Here is a 14,761-nt window from a genome sequence, read left to right as displayed (position 1 = left end):
ACAATATTATCCGGTGGGTTGAGGCAGTTGCTGTTGTAGCCAGTGGTACGGAGCAGGTTAGAAAATTTATTGTCTTTTCTTTGTTGTACAGCCTATATTGGAACAGGATACCATACTCAAAGAGGCTCTGGGAGACAGACCCATAGTCTCCTATAGACAACCACCTAACCTCAAGATGATTCTTACCAACCACCACAGGACATACCACACTAATACCAACCCTGGTACCTTCCCTTACAACAAACCCCGTTGCCAGCTTTGTCCACATATTCATTCTGCTGACACCATTATTGGACCTAACCAAGTGAGTTATAAGATCAAGAACACATATTCCTGCACCTCCAGAAATATAATCTATGCTATCATGTGCCGAAAGTGTCCGTCTGCTATGTACATTGGACAAACATCTCAGACACTTCGCCAAAGGATTAATGCCCACAAAACAGATATCAGACAAGATCACAAAGAGAAAACAGTTTCTTGCCATTTTAACCAGAAAGGACACTCTCTCAATGACTTGACCACCTGCATTCTGCTACAAAGACCTTTTACATCTGCACTTGAAAGGGAATCCTCTGAACTGTCATTCATGTTAAAATTCGACACTTGCCAACAAGGACTTAACAAGAATTTGAACTATCTCACCCATTACCAAGATAGTTTCCCCAATTATCACCTGTAATACCATTAACTCACAAACATCCCACTCTCCCTACCTTTAATATCATCAATTCACAGACACTTACCTTCCTTCCTCCCCCCCCCCCCCCCCGCATCCCCCTCCTGTTCTGCAATGTGATTTGTCCTTTTCATATTTGTTCATTTTTTTAATTGTATCCTTTGGTATATATGGTTGTGACTATTTTCTTCCACTATTTGATCTGAGGAAGTGGGTCTGGCCCACGAAAGCTCATCATCTAATAAACCATCTTGTTAGTCTTTAACGTGCTACATTGTCCTGCATTTTGCTTCAACTACCCCAGACTAACACGGCTACATTTCTATCACAATTTGTCATGTAAACCCTTATCTTTGTCACAGTTTGCCTTGTAGACTCCTCCACTCAAGTTCTCATGTGGCTTTGTGTACTGTAAAAACTTACTTCTAGCACTCCTGGGGTGAGCAGAAGTCTCAGAGTACTTCTGCTGAGACTTTGATATGTTAAAGAAGAACAATCCACAACTGAGCTGTCTAAGCATTCTGTATAAAGGATACCTGAATCTGTCTGTCAGGGCTGCTGCTTTCACTCTTGGAAGTGACAGCCTGCATGCATGCATCATAAAGTTTTCCCTTCTAGGTTTCTCTCCTGCCTCACTGATTTGACCTCCGGCCTCGGACCCTTCTGGGGGCTCTGTACCCCAGGGGAGCGAGATTTCCCCCTCATGACCCAGCGGGTATATATGAGGAAGTGACTCGCCTTATTTAATGAGCTGCTAAGGTCTGCATCGCAAAACCTAGCAGACCCCTTCTTTGGAGTGTGTGAAAATAGTTTCCTATGAGCTGCTGAGCAGACAGGGAGCGGACAAGATACTCCCTTTGAGTATGTCTACACTAGCCCCCTAGTTCGAACTAGGGTGGCTAATGTAGGCATTCAAACTTGCAAATGAAGCCTGGGATTTATATATCCCAGGCTTCATTTGCATGTTCCTGGGTGGGTGCCGTTTTTAAATCCCGCAGAGCCAGCCCAGTCCTCCCCATCGGGGGCTTGTACCCCATTCCTCCCTCACCTCCTTCCACTTACCCCTCCCTAGCCCCCCTTCCTGATGTACAAAATAAAGGACATGTGTGTTCAAAAATAGAAACTCTCTTTATTGAACAAAACTCGGGGAGACTGGGAAAAGGAGGTGGGAGAGGGGAAGAGAGAGGGTGGGAGAGGGGAGGGCAACTAAAATGATCAGGGGTTTGGAACAGGTCCCATATGAAGGGACTAAAGAGACTGGGACTTCTCAGCTTAGAAAAGAGGAGACTGAGGGGGGATATGATAGAGGTCTATAAAACCATGAGTGGTGTGGAGAGGGTGCATAAAGAAAAGTTCTTCATTAGTTCCCATAATAGACGGACTAGAGGACACCAAATGAAATGAATGGGTAGCAGGCTTCAAACTAATAACAGAAAGTTCTTCTTCACAAAGCAAATAGTCAACCTGTGGAACTCCTTGCTGCAGGAGGCTGTGAAGGCTACAACTAGAACAGAGTTTAAAGAGAAGTTAGATAAAGTCATGGAGGTTGGGTCCATGGAGTGCTGTTAGCCAGGGGGTAGAAATGGTGTCCCTGGCCTCTGTTTGTGGAAGGCTGGAGATGGATGGCACGAGACAAATGGCTTGGTCATTGTCTTCGGTCCATCCCCTCCAGGGTACCTAGTGTTGGTCGCTGTCGGCAGACAGGCTACTGGGCTAGATGGACCTTTGGTCTGACCCAGTACGGCCATTCTAAGCTCAGGGCTCAGGGTCGGGGGTCTCACTGGACCACCCTGATTTTCATGCACACCTGCTCCTGGGTGGCCAGGCTGGCAGCTCTCCTGCCCTAGACGGCCACTTTCCTGTGCCTAGTGCGGAGGTCGTGGATGAGGTCCACGATGTCCGCACTAGACCAGGTGGGCGCTCACCTCTTGCGGACCCGGGCAGGCTTCCAGGAGCCGCCAGCCTGGTTCCGGGAAGAGGCGGAGGGCTGGGTGGCAGCGGGTGGCTGGCTCGATCCGTGCCAGGTGCAGGGTCTGCTGGCTGGCTGCTGGCAGGCTTGGACCTGGCACGGTCACCGTAGCCAGCCCGTGCCCCTTTAAGGGGTCCGGGGCCGGGAGGGGGGCAATAGAGTTTCCCTGGTGTTGGCCAGAGTGGCCACCAGGGAAAGCTGGGGAGGGCTAGCCTCCCACTAGTTAGAATTAAGGGGCTACACAGCCTTTAATTCGAACTAGTTAATTCGAACTAGGCGTTAGTCCTTGTAGAATGACGTTTACCTAGTTCGAATTAAGCGCACCGCTAGTTCGAATTAAGTTCGAACTAGCGGTTTGCATGTGTAGTGCCTATCAAAGTTAATTCGAACTAACGACTGTTACTTCGAATTAACTTTGTAGTGTAGACATACCCTCAGCCTATAACATTGTATATTATTCTTTTCAGGAAAAGAAACCTTTTTGCTTGCTGAAATAGTAACTAGCAAACACCTTGTGCTAAGGAAAATCACTATAGCAGTAAAGCCTCTCAGTTGTCACCAATGAATAATTTGAAGCTTCACACATTAAACACCTGGTCTGCAGTACAAAAGGGAAACTGAGGCATGCCACCATTAACTTAATAATTGAACAATGAAATAACTCACCCAAACCCTCTGAAGCTGGTTTGCAAAATAACAGCATACCATTGGAGAACATCAGGCTGATCAAAAAATCAGCAAGAACATTTGAAAAGAAAAGTATTCTAAAATATAATGTGCCACCCCACGGGGGTAGAAATGTTTTCTTTTTCTTTCAGCCCATCAGAAAGCGCTGGTATCAGCTGAAAAGCAACTGAAGAAAAAAACATGGTTCTACTGTCATGACATAATGAGTTTATGTTCTGTCCAAGTTTGTGTGTTGTCTTGTGTGTCTTAATTGTGGTATATGTATTGCAAACGTTGTGTGTAGAACATTGGTTTTTTTAATGAAAGAACATTTTAAGTTAAAGCAGAAGCATGAGTTTAAACAAAACAAAATTAATAATTGGGCCTAATCAATTGGCAACTCTAAACTTAGTGAAAGGATAATAATTTGGCAATTGTTTAAGCTAGGAGAATGTTAACAATGTCTTCATAAGTGAACAAAAAGGAAGGTAGCCGTAAGGCTGTTCCTGCTGCAGCTCCTGCTACTCCTATGGAGCTTGGAGGAAGGGAGCAAGAAGTGCATCATGTAAAAAGAAGGACTGGGAGGGTATGTCTAAACTACATGGCTCCATTGACGGAGCCATGTAGATTAGTGTACTCGAAAAAGGGAAATTAAGCAGTGATTTAAAGCGGCAAAGGGGGGATGATTGCTGCAGTTAAACAAGACTGGTGTGCACCAGATTTTTCTTCTGTGGCCCAGCACTACCACCAACAATGCACAATCTGCCAGCAACATAATGTTGTAATTATGAGTATGTGCTAGTATTAGCTGATATTTTTTTCAAGTTGGATTGAAACCTTCCCCTGCAGGAGGGCAGATGCAAAGTCTGTTGTGAAAATCTTGCTCAAAGATTTTTTTACCAAGGTTTGGTATTCCTGTTGGTATCAACAGTGATCATGGTACTCATTTTACTGGACAAATTGTAAAAGAGTTATGTGCAGCCTTGCAAATCCAGCACGACCTCCACTGCCCCCACCACCCGCAGTCTGCCAGGACAGTGGAGCGTCAAAATGGGATTCTGAAAAATAAACTGGCTAAGATCTGTGCAGAAACAAACTTGAAATGGCCCTCATGCTCATCAATGCCAATGGAAGAGCATCTGGCCAACCCCAATTGAAAGACTGGACTCACGAAATCCTGACAGGGCGCCCGATGCAACTACCGACCGTGCCCCCGCTGACCCTTGCCCAGATGGACATTCATTTAATGGATGACACAATGCTTAATTATTGTCAGGCATTCATGAAATGTGTTAGGTCCTTTAATTCACAGGTAAAAGAAGCATTACCCACTTAGGAAGGAACAATCAGTTCCATACATACAAGATGGGAAGCGACTGTCTAGGAAGGAGCATGGTGGAAAGGGATCTAGGGGTCATAGTGGACCACAAGTTGAATATGAGTCAACAGTGTGATGCTGTTGCAAAAAAAGCAAATATGATTCTAGGTTGTATCAACAGGTGTGTTGTAAGCAAAACTCGTGAAGTCATTCTGCCGCTCTACTCTGCACTAGTTAGGCCTCAGCTGGAGTACTGCGTCCAGTTCTGGGCGCCACATTTCAAGAAAGATGTGGAGAAATTGGAAAGGGTACAGAGAAGAGCGACAAGAATGATTAAAGGTTTAGAGAACATGACCTATGAAGCCAGGCTTCATGAACTGGGCTTGTTTAGTTTGGAAAAAAGAAGATTAAGGGGGGACATGATAGCGGTTTTCAAATATCTAAAAGGGTGTCACAAGGAGGAAGGCGAAAATTTGTTCCTCTTGGTTTCTGAGGACAGGACAAGGAGTAATGGGCTTAAAGTGCAGCAGGGGAGGTTTAGATTGGACATTAGGAAAAAATTCCTAACTGTCAGGGTGGTCAAATATTGGAATAAATTGCCAAGGGAGGTGGTGGAATCTCCCTCTCTGGAGATATTTAAGAACAGGTTAGATAGACATCTGTCAGGGATGGTGTAGACGGAGCTTGGTCCTGCCTTGAGGGCGGGGGGCTGGACTCGATGACCTCTTGAGGTCCCTTCCAGTCCTATTATTCTATGATTCTATGATTACCCAAGGACCCTGGGCAACCTTGTCATTCATTGGAACCAGGAGATTGGGTCTACATAGAGGTCCATCAGCAAAAGATGGCTTTAGCCCCGGGCTAGAAAGGTCCTTACCAAGTTCTGCTAACCACCAACACTGCTGTGAAGTGCCAGGGACTGGCTACCTGGACCCATGCTTCTCACTGTAAAAAGGCCCCTCCACCTCGAGATGATTCTACCCCAACTGCTGATAAGTCTATCTCTCCTTCTGGGCAGCAGGAGACAAAGACAAGGTGACGTGCTAGTAACCTCTCCCTTGTCCACTGATAGAATTACCATACATTCAGTATCTGCTAGAAGAACCAAGGGTATGTCTACACGACAGCACTAATTTGAACTAACTTAGTTTGAATTAGTTAATTCGAACTAAGCTAATTCGAATTAGCGCATCCAGACTTAAAACCTAGTTTGAATTAGCGTTTTGCTAATTTGAACTAGCGCGTCGACACTGATTGAATGCTGGGGCGCATTTAAGGGCAGCTGAAACCAGTTCTGGCAGGGCATCAGGTCACTAGTTGCTTTGTGTGGCTGCTGTCTGAGGCTGTCTGAGGCTTGTGCTTAAAGGGACCCCCCTGGACAGCCAGTTCTCAGCTTTTCTGCTTGCTTGCCTACCTCGCCGAGGGACAACAAAGCGTTTTTCTCTGCGCCCGTCTGTGTCGGTGGTTCCCTTTGGGGCTGCCGCCGCAGGTGGCAACATGGAGCCAGAGCTCGCCCTGCACTTTCTGGTGCAGTTTGTGGACTTGCTGCTGCAAACCTGCCAGCAATGGCTGGTGGCTGCCTGGCACCACCTGGTGCACGTCAGCCCCCTGCCTCTCCATCCTCCTGCAGGCCGTGTGACACCACCGGGGACAGTTTATGGACATTCATGTGGGCTGGTCCGGCAAGGCACACGACGCCAGGGTGTACCAGAACTCCTCCGTGTGCCAGAGGCTGCAGGCCGGGACCTTCTTCCCCGACCACCAAATCAGGGTCGGGGATGTGGACATGCCCGTGTGCCTGGTGGGGGATGTGGCCTACCCCGTACAGCCCTGGCTCATGAAGCCCTACATGGGCCACCTCAACCCATCCCGCCAAGCCTTCAATGCCAGGCTGACCAGGGCCCGCATCATCATTGAGGGGGCCTTCAGGCGACTGAAAGCCCAATGTAGATACCTCCTCACCCGTCTCGACCTCGCAGAGTACAATATCCCTCTCGTGGTGGCAGCATGTTGTGTGCCGCACAATTTGTGCGAAAGGTAGGAGGAAGCTTTCCTGCCAGCCTGGATGGCTGAGGGTGACTGCATGGCTGGACACTATGCTCAGCCCCGCACCGCCGCCATCTGGGAAGCCCAGCGGGGGGCCGTCCGGATCGGGGAAGCCCTGCGGGAGAGCTTTCATGTGGAGGAGGAGGACTGAACTCTCCCTGCATGCCCCACTGGGGCCTTTTTCCGCCTTCCCCTCCCTAACCCCCCTTCCTAATGTCAAATAAAGACACCTTTTTTTGCCAACAAAATTCTTTTTATTTTACATAACTAGGGTGGGGGGAGGGAGGAATGAGGCTGGGAGAGGGGAGAGGGAAACCTGGGAGGAGGGAGCTGGAAGGGGAGGAAAGGGAGGAAGGGAAAGCTCAGGTTTGGGGGTCTGGCTGGCTCTCCCATCACGCAGCACTGTGGGTGCGGGGGTGTCGGGGGGGCAGGAGGGACGGGGGTGTGGAGGGAGGGGGAGAAGGGGCAGCAGGAGCAGGGGTGGGAGGAGGAGCGAGAGCTGGGGCAGCCGCAGGAGCCGGAGCAGGAGGAGGCAGGAACCTGTTGACCAGGGTCTGGAGGTGGCCTCTGAGGGCACGGCCCAGAGCCTCCAAGCTCTGCTGGTGCAGCCAAAGGTCCTCCTGGACCCAGTGGTCCTGGGTGCGGAGCTGGTGATCCAGGAACCGCAGGTGCTGCCGCTGGTACCCCTCCTCATTCCTGGCACGCCTGCTGGCCCGGGTGCGGGTGGCTGTTGCAGGCGGGGTGGTGCGCCCTGCAGTCCCAGGTGCTGCGGCTGTGGTGAAACAAGAGCAGCGGTCAATTATCCCTGGGGACAAGGTGGGTGAAACCCAGCCCCCCTCTGCAAGGCTAGGGCCCCTGCATGACACCCAGCTGCTGCTCCATGGTGGGCAAGGCCCAGGTGGACGGTCCCTGGGTTCCCTCTCCCCCCAGCCCCCCGTACACATAAGGGGAGCATGATGGTACTCACATGTGGAGGCCTCCCCGGCCTTGGACGACACAGGCGTTGTGCTCTGTGGGGTGCTTCGGGGGTCCTGGGCAGGCTTCCGGCAGGTTCCTGGCTCTCGGCGTCCTCCTGCTCCTCCTCCTCCATGTCCGGGACGGGTTCATCTGCCCCGGGGTCGATCACCACCTTGGGGGCATGGACAGCGTGAGCCCCCAGGATACGGTCCAGGGCATCAAAGTGGGGGCAGGCCTCCGGGTCGACCCCTGGCTGGCAGGCCCGGGAATATGTCTACACTACAAAGTTAATTCGAACTAACGGAGCGCTTAGTTCGAACTAGGTAAACCTCATTCTACGAGGACTAAGCCTAGTTAGAACTTACTAGTTCGAATTAAGGGGTGTGTAGCCCCTTAATTCGAACTAGTGGGAGGCTAGACCTCCCCAGCTTTCCCTGGTGGCCACTCTGGCCAACACCAGGGAAACTCTATTGCCCCCCTCCCGGCCCCGGCCCCCTTACAGGGGTGCGGGCTGGCTATGGTGCCTGTGCCAGGTGCAAGCCTGCCAGCACCCAGCTAGCAGACCCTGCACCTGGCACGGATCGAGCCAGCCACCCGATGCCCCCCCAGCCCTCCCACTCTTCCCGGGACCAGGCTGGCGGCTCCCGGGAGCTTGCCCAGGACCGCAAGAGGCGGGCACCCGCCTGGTCTAGTGCAGACATCGTGGACCTCGTCCACGACCTCCGCACTAGGCACAGGAAAGTGGCCGTCTAGGGCAGGAGAGCTGCCAGCCTGGCCACCCAGGAGCATGTGTGCATGAAAATCAAGGTGGTCCACTGAGACCCCCGACCCTGAGCCCTGAGCTTACAATGGCCGTCCTGGGTCAGACCAAAGGTCCATCTAGCCCAGTAGCCTGTCTGCCGACAGCGGCCAACCCTAGGGACCCTGGAGGGGATGGACCGAAGACAGTGACCAAGCCATTTGTCTCGTGCCATCCCTCTCCAGCCTGCCACAAACTTTGGGCAGGGACACCACTCCTACCCCCTGGCTAATACCACTCCATGGACCCAACCTCCATGACTTTATCTAACTTCTCTTTAAACTCTGTTCTAGTTGTAGCCTTCACAGCCTCCTGCAGCAAGGAGTTCCACAGGTTGACACTTTGCTTTGTGAAGAACAACTTTCTGTTACTAGTTTGAAGCCTGCTACCCATTCCTTTCCTTTGGTGTCCTCTAGTCCTTCTATTATGGGAACTAATGAAGAACTTTTCTGGATGCACCCTCTCCACCCCACTCATGCTTTTATAGACCTCTATCATATCCCCCCTCAGTCTCCTCTTTTCTAAACTGAAAAGTCCCAGTCTCTTTAGCCTCTCTTCATATGGGACCTCTTCCAAACCTCTGATCATTTTAGTTGCCCTCCCCTCTCCCACCCTCTCTCTTCCCCTCTCCCACCTCCTTTTCCCAGTCTCCCCCAGTTTTGTTCAATAAAGAGAGATTCTATTTTTGAACACACGTGTCCTTTATTTTGTACATCAGGAAGGGGGGCCAGGGAGGGGTAAGTGGAAGGAGGTGAGGGAGGAATGGGGTACGAGCCCCTGATGGGGAGGACTGGGCTGGCTCTGCGGGCTTCTGGGGGTGGAAGCTCTCCTGCAGCCCCCCAATTGCCCCCTCTCCCCAGATGGCAGCCTGCGGAAAGTGCAGCCGGTCTGATGGCCGAGTGCTGTGATGTGCCCAGTGTGGGTACTCCGGGCACTCCAAGCCAGGACTGCTTTGCAAGCGGGGCACCCCTGAGAACTGTCTGTCCGGAGTGGGGGTCGGGTCCCTTTAAGCACAGCCCTTGGCTAGCCTGAGACAGCAGCTCCACGCTCTAAGTCCTAATCTGATGCCCTGCCAGCACTGCTTCCGGCCATCCTTTACCCCGGTTCAGGGTCCACTCTGTGTGGACATGCTAGTTCGAATTAGCAAAACGCTAATTTGAACTAGTTTTTTTAGTCTCGATGCGTTAGTTCGAATTAGCGCTGTAGTGTAGACATATCCAGAGAATGCAGCTTGTTTTTCTCTTTTCTTTTTCAAGTTCTTTTGGGGAAAATGAGCTTGGGGTACCCCTGGGGGTGGGCTCAAGTGTCCACCCTGGCTGTGTTTTTTGGGGATCAAAGGCACTTGGTGGCAGCAAGTTCCCCAAAATTTGTGTATTAGGATTTTGGGGGGAAGTTTTTGTAACCAGTGCCTGTTGAGGCAAGGTTTTGGAGCGCTCTTGCGGCCCCCCAAGATCTGTATTCATAGTGCCGGAGTGGGGAACAGCCCTGACATGTGCTGGTCGATGATACAGGAGGTGTAATCATGGTGAACCCACTGTTTATATATTTCCTAAGAGAGCCCGTCGCCCAACTCCTTGTAATTTATGTTCTGTGAGTGAGAGAATCCTTGAGCAGCAGTGATGGATGAAGAAGATGTCTAGGTTTACTTGGTCCTTCCTCAGCACAGGGAGCTGGATTTGATCACCTCTCAAGGTCCCTTCCAGTCGTTGAAGGGCAACCTACCCTTGGAGGCCCCTCGAGCCTAATCTATTTTGATTGATTCAGAGAGGTAGCCAAGTTAGTTTGTAACAGGAAAAAATTAAAACACAACAAATAGTCTAGTAGCACATTGAAGACTAACAAAACATCGTAGATGGTATCATGAGCTTTCGTGGGCAAAACTCACTTCTTCAGATGAATGGAGTATTAAAAGTCCAGATCCAAGAAGAAATAAGGGGGGGGGGGGAGAACAGAGAGAAAAGGGGAAAAAAAGGGACAGAGATTGTTCAAGTAGTTACAAGATGCTGATAAGAACAATTAGCACCTCCATTGTTTGTTTGGTTGGTTAAGTCATTAGGATGTGGAAGGCAGTGTGCGAGCCAGCTGATGTCTCTGTTCATTCCATTCGCATAAGAATTAAACTTGTAAATGAAGTTAAGTTCCAACCCTTCTGTTCTGTGGTTGGATTTATTTTAGATCCAAGGGAAACCGGGACACTCCAGGGATACTTAAACAACTGTATTAACTGCTTAAAGCTTGCAATAAATAAGAATGTGGTTAAAGTTTTGCAAGCCTTAAAAACAATCACTATACAATTTAATCCTTAAATAGTATAAATTCTAAAGCAATTAATACAGCACAAAGCAATGCAAAAGCAATTAATAGAAGATCTACTATATACAATAATAAAGCCTAGTTCACTTACACTTCACCCATATGCTACCTACAGTACTAGGCAGGAGGTCGTGGTTCATTTTCTTCCCACGCATTGAAACGCCATGCACTGGGGTCGCCGGTGCAAAGGGCCTATTTACTTCTAGTTACATCGAGCAGGACCTGTGGGTCAATCCTGCCCATTCCCTCCCATCGACTGTTCTTACTAAGCTCACTGTATAGCAAAGTGAGACTTGTCATTCTAATAATATTTACCAATGCTGTGTAGGATACGTAACATGCCCAGTGCCCTATTTGAGGTACATCCTGCCACTCAGGATGTTGCTGCTATGTGCGTAGTTGACAGTTGTATGGCTGCATCTGTAATTTTTGCTTATCAGAACAGAAGTACCAGTGCAAGGTTCCTTGTCGTGTGTTCTTGATGTGGGTTCGCTGTACCAGGCTTAATCTGCATTGTTATTAAAAACATTCCTTCCTCTCACAGCTCCTCCCTCTCAACCTTGCCTGCGTGCCTATGTGCACCAGACTTGAGACAGGTGTGAAAGTAGAAAGAATTATATTGTAATAATAGAAAAAGTTCAAGGAATACTGTTTGTCCTTGAACAGGAAAGAGAGGATTATGTTAATGTTGTTTGTAGGTATGCAGGATGGATCAGAGTGGAACCAGGTGTGTCTGGGAAAACAGGAAAGGAACATTAGGTGTTAGGCAGAAAGTAATTAAAATAACCAGGGAGAGATGGACAGGAGATTGCTGAGGCTTGATATGGAAATTAAGATACTTGACTAGTCTCATGCTAATCATGTGAGTTTTGCCTCCTTTTTCGATCATGTTAATTTTTCTTTCTTTTGTCTGTATAAATCAAGGGGTTTGAGCCTTATATGGTACTCACATTTTCTGGGTGTATTAGCAGAGCGGCTTTGCTAATAAACAGAGTGGTCTGACAAATGTGAGAGTCCTGAGTCTGACTTTGACACAGGCCTGGGTTTTGCTTTTAGGGATCCACACTGTGTACAAGGCAGGAAAGTGCTGTTTCTCTCCGGCAGCTGGCTGTGTGGCTGTGCTGCCCCCTCCTCCTGAGGCCCCCAGCCCCTGTAATGTTGTGCTGCTGCTGGCTGCGACCTGGGGAGGGGTTGCTTCCCACGGGTGAAGAGGAGAGCGGCCGGGGGATGGAGAGCCTGGGGGGGGGGGCGTGCTCAGGTGGCCAATGGAACTGTGCTCCCCTCCTCACATTGAGGTGGAGTACGTGTGGGTCTCTGCCCACTTCTCCGGGCCAGCCAGCGCATGGCAAGTGGGGCACCTGAAGCTGTCCTCCACGGCCATGGAAGGGGCAAGTGTTGGGAATGGGGGTGAACTGCGCCAAATACACACCTGTGCTCACCGCTCTGTGCAGGATTCTCCAGCTGATGTCCCCGGTGGGCCATGGAATCAAGGTGGAATAGAGACTAGCTCACCAGGGCTCCCCACCCTCTATTGGTGGTAGGAGGTCCCGCAACTTAGTATCTGGGTGGGACACAAGGGTGCAGAAGCAGAGCATATGAAGCACGAGCAAGTACACATGGCTCTTGGGTGCGGTTTGGAAGAGTTATGAGGGGGAGGTGGTCAGGAAGGTACGCAGGGCCAGGGGATGATGGATAGATCAGGTAGTCCAGGGGTGAGGGGCAGGCGGGGTGCACCCTCTCGCAGGACCCTGTTTAGGTACACCTGAGCAGTGGGTGGAAAAGCATCCTTCACCTCCTGAAGTATGTGCCGGGGAGTAAGTAAGGTGGAGAGCCCCATGCGCTGGGCGAGCGCCCGAGGATCCACCCAGTCTCCCCGGTCATAGTCCAGGAGGTCTCTGATCCTTGTGACCTCTGCCGTGTGCTGGCGGTCCGGAGCAGGCCGCGGGTGCAGGAGCATGTCCCAGGCAGGGTGGTGCGCCCTGCACGAGCAGCTGGTGCAGCTGTAGAGAAAGAAGAGAAGTGGTCAGTTCTCCCTGGGGATGCAGTGGATGATGCCCAGCCCCCCCGCGACGTGAGGACGACCGTACCCTGCACTGTCAGAGCTGATGTGCTTGCACAGAGACCATGGTCAGGATGTCTGGCTCTCCCCAGGACTGGGAGCTGCCCCAAGACCGCACCCATGCCCCTGTGCCGTGTATAGTGTGGCCGGGGCGGGGGGAGATGTCCCCTGCCTCTGTGTAGAGGCAGCTTGTGAAGGGAGAGCGTCCTGCTGGGTCCTGCACCAGGGTCAGGAGCGTGTCAGGTCTCTTCACACATGCATGTGCCTATTGGGTCAGGGCCCCTGGGTGTCATGCAGCTGGAGCCATCCAGGTTCCCCCTGGTGGCCACTCTAGGCCAAACCAGGAAAACTCCTCTCCTCTCCCCCAGCCCCAGGGCCCTTAAAGGGGTAGACTGGCCAGACGGCACTTTCCAGAGCCAGCCCTCCCAGCAGTCTCTGCCCCTGACCTAGTGGCCCCAGGATGAGCCAGGGAGCCAGTGCCAGCGAGCCATCCCCCACCCAGTCCCCCAGCACCCAGGGGCCAGCCAGGGGCCATAGACGGTGCAGAGGTCATGGACCTCATTGAGGTTTGGGGGCAGGCCCCCAATGTCCATGATCTACGCACTAGGAAGTGGAACGCGGCCATCTACGGCCACATAGCTGCCACCATGGCCTGAAAGGGATACGGGTGCACCCAGGAGCAGGTGCACTTGAAAGTTAAGCAGCTGCGGCAGGCGTACGCCATGGCCACCAGGGGCAGCGCTGCAGCAGGGGCTGCCACCTGCCACTACTTCCCCACCCTCGACCAACTCCTGGGGGTGGGGCGGTCTACACCAGCCTGGGAGGCAGCGAGCCAGGACCGGAGGGCCCTGACCCGGGCACACCAGAGGGGCCACCGTCAGCTGTTCCGGTACCGGAGTCGGCAGGGTCATCCAGGGAGGCCATACCGGGTAAGTGCCAGCACTGTCCCCTGCCCAGGGGGGAGGCAAAGAGGGAGACCAGGGACCACGCATGTGGGCCATGCCTCCCACAGATCACGCAGCCACCTGTGCACGTGCAAGCATGTGCCATGCCACACTTGTGCAGGTGGCTCCACCTGCGTGACACCAAGGGGCCCTGGCCCAATAAGCACACGTGTGTGTGAAGAGACCTGACATGCTCCTGACCCCGGGGCAGGACCCAGCAGGACGCTCTCCCTTCACACGCCCCCTCTACAGAGAGGCAGGGGACATCTCCCCCCGCCCCGGCCACACTATAGACGGCACAGGGACATGGGTGCGGTCTTGGGGAAGCTCCCAGTCCCGGGGAGAGCCAGACATCCTGACCATGGCCTCTGTGCAAGCACAGTGGCTCTGACGGTGCAGGGTACGGTCGCCCTCACGTTGCCGGGGGGGGGGGGGGGCTAGGCATCATCCACTGTGTCCCCAGGGAGAACTGACCACTTCTCTTCTTTCTCTACAGCTGCACCAGCTGCTCGTGCAGGGCGCACCACCCCACCCGGGACATGCTCTCATACCCACAGCCCCCTCCGGCCCACCACCATGCAGCAGGAGTACCGGGACCAGCACCTAGGGGCACGGCACGGTGGATACACCGCTGGGAACGATCAAATCGCCCACAGCACCGCAGCATCGAGGCCTGGATGCGGGAAGACCTGCAGCTCTGCCGGGAGCAGCTAACTGAAGACTGTGCTGGGAGGCGGTTGGCCCGGCAAGACCCCCCACCCCTGAGGTTCCCCTCCCGCTTCTTCCCCTTGCTTTCCCCTTCCAGATCCCTCCGCCCAGTTTTCCCCCTCCCCTCTCCCACCCTCTCTCCTGCCCCCTTTCCCCCATCTCCCCACACTTTCATTCCCCCTCCCCAGTTGTATTGAATAAAAAGAGTTATTTTTGAAAATGTGTCTTTTATTTGACATCAGGAAGGGGGGGGGGGCTAGCGAAGGGTAAGTGGAAGGACGAGAGGGAGGAATGGGGCACAAG

At 52.1% G+C, this 14,761-nt stretch overlaps 1 long non-coding RNA gene across 1 annotated transcript; it reads right to left on the bottom strand.

The window, feature by feature from the left end:
* Positions 1 to 2,900: 2,900 nt before the first annotated feature.
* Positions 2,901 to 12,777, bottom strand: LOC142823912 (uncharacterized). The gene is made up of 3 exons (XR_012898975.2): positions 10,839 to 12,777; positions 7,646 to 7,807; positions 2,901 to 7,450 (listed from the first exon to the last, which is right to left on the bottom strand). It is a non-coding gene; the product is annotated as an uncharacterized LOC142823912 (long non-coding RNA).
* Between the last annotated feature and the right edge of the window lie 1,984 nt (positions 12,778 to 14,761).

Source organism: Pelodiscus sinensis, chromosome W (genome assembly GCF_052426305.1).
Source record: "Pelodiscus sinensis isolate ZL-2025 chromosome W, ASM5242630v1, whole genome shotgun sequence".
NCBI classification, from domain to species: domain Eukaryota; kingdom Metazoa; phylum Chordata; order Testudines; family Trionychidae; genus Pelodiscus; species Pelodiscus sinensis.
This window is presented reverse-complemented; position numbering and strand designations above follow the sequence as displayed.